This window comes from Pyrus communis, chromosome 2 (genome assembly GCF_041283825.1).
Source record: "Pyrus communis isolate YQ-2024b chromosome 2, ASM4128382v1, whole genome shotgun sequence".
Lineage (NCBI taxonomy): Eukaryota > Viridiplantae > Streptophyta > Magnoliopsida > Rosales > Rosaceae > Pyrus > Pyrus communis.
In genome coordinates this window covers 13,362,355-13,364,315 of record NC_142566.1, presented here as the reverse complement: position 1 = coordinate 13,364,315, position 1,961 = coordinate 13,362,355, and the positions used below count along the sequence as shown (strand labels likewise).

At 38.1% G+C, this 1,961-nt stretch overlaps 1 pseudogene; it reads right to left on the bottom strand.

Moving 5' to 3' along the window:
- Positions 1 to 310: 310 nt before the first annotated feature.
- Positions 311 to 1,695, bottom strand: LOC137746597 (zinc finger protein ZAT9 pseudogene; annotated as a pseudogene).
- Between the last annotated feature and the right edge of the window lie 266 nt (positions 1,696 to 1,961).

Below are 1,961 nucleotides of genomic sequence, written 5' to 3'. Positions count from 1 at the left end.
GTTAGCTTCCTCTTCCTCCTCATGAACTGTAAAATGTCAATAGTGAAAGATGTTGAGTTGCTTTTATCATTTTTAATGACAGAAACATACTCGGGTTGCTCAACCTCTTCTGAGAATGACTTTTTCCCAATTAAAAATTAAATTTAAAAAAAAAAAGAAAAAAAAAAAGAAAAAGAGTTAGAGCAGTTAGCTTGAACTGCTTGGAAACAAATACACATGACCAGAATGAATGCTATTTAATTCTACAGCTACAGAACTCTATAATTATAAAAATAAAAAATAAAAATAAAAAAAAATAAAAAACCAGAAAAACATGTGAATATTTGAACTGGGAAGTTCATGAATTGTTAGAATTATGAATGAACAATTTCTATGAATTATAACAAACAACCAATTGGCATAACAAGTTTGGAACGACAACATAACCAGTTTCAACTTCATCTTCTAACGTGGTTCACAAACTCTGAATCAGAAACTGCAGAGAGCTCGATTTGGCTGATGTCATCATCGTCAAAAGGAGCAGGAAGATTAAGATCTATCAAACTATCACCAAGCTTACTTAAACTCTTCAATGGAGGACTACTATTGCTTGCTTCTGCTGCAGAACCACTCATCACATGAGATCTTTTGTGCCCGCCAAGCGCTTGACCAGAGGAAAAAACTCTAAAACAAACTGGGCATTCATGAATTTTTCGTTCAGCCACCGAGGAAGAATTTCCTGCCACATTATAATTTTCTTGCTCCAATTCGGGCTTGTTAATGGGGTTCGCATTCAAAGCCTTAATCTTCTTCTTGTGGCTTGCTCTGTGACCACCAAGAGCCTGATAAGATTTAAAAACTTTGTTGCACGTTTCACATTTGTTTTTCCCTCGAGCAGTTCTAGTTCTGGGTAAGTTGATCAGATGCTCCTCAGAATCATCCGTGTCCTCCGTTGATCTTTCCACTTCATCGTCTTTTTCTTGTTCTTGTTCATGGTGGTGGTGGCGGTCTTGTTTTTTCCATTTGTCTCTCGACAACATCATGAGGCAGAAGGCGACATCTTCCTCTTTGGTGGCATCAGAAATTGAACTTACAGGTTCAGGATCGAAAGAATCGGCCTTGCTGCTGACCACCTTGTTCTTGACCTTAATTTTCTTGAAAGATTCGAGTTTTTGATGATGGTGATACTGATTATGATTTTGATGATGATGAAGCGCCATCATGGAGGATTTTCGTGTTCTTTTACATCGTCTCCGAGTTGGGTTCTTGGACGACTCGGTCTCACTCTCTCTGTCTTGAGGAACAATAGACCCAGCATGGATGACAAAAGAAAACTCAGGATCCACTAGCTTTATGCTTCTCTTTGGATTCTCTCTCAAACCATAAATCATATCATCATCATGTTCTTCTTCATTGTCTGAAGACGATCGAGAAGAAGCTGAAGCTAAATCGCACAGCTCATCAATGGTCAGCTGGGTTTGTTCTCGATTCGCTTCTTCGTCTTCATCTTCCGGTTTCGGAGGAATTGGATGGTTCATGACGTAAGACCTCATGTGACCCCGCAAGGCTCTGCCATTGGGGAAGCTCCTCATGCAAATCTTACACCGCTCCTCCATTGCAATTTACCCAAAAACCCTAAAATTTAATCAATCAAACCACAGACCAAAAAACTGAGCAAAACAAAGCAATTGTGAGCTCTCCTTTCTTTCCTGGAGACAAGGTAGTGGAAGGAAGCCACCAAAAGAGAGATATATACAAACCGACAATTTATTTTTATTTTTAATAAATAATTTACAGGAAAAAAGGGTGTTTTTGGGTTTTGAATTTTTTGGTCTATTAAAAAGGGCAAAATTTTACTTTAAATTAGGATTATAATTAATTAAAAGCGTAACCATGAAGGTAGAAACTTGAAAGAGGGCACATGTAACATGCGAAGCTTGCCCGTTTCTGTTTTTATTCCTCTTTACCCCACGGATTTGGTT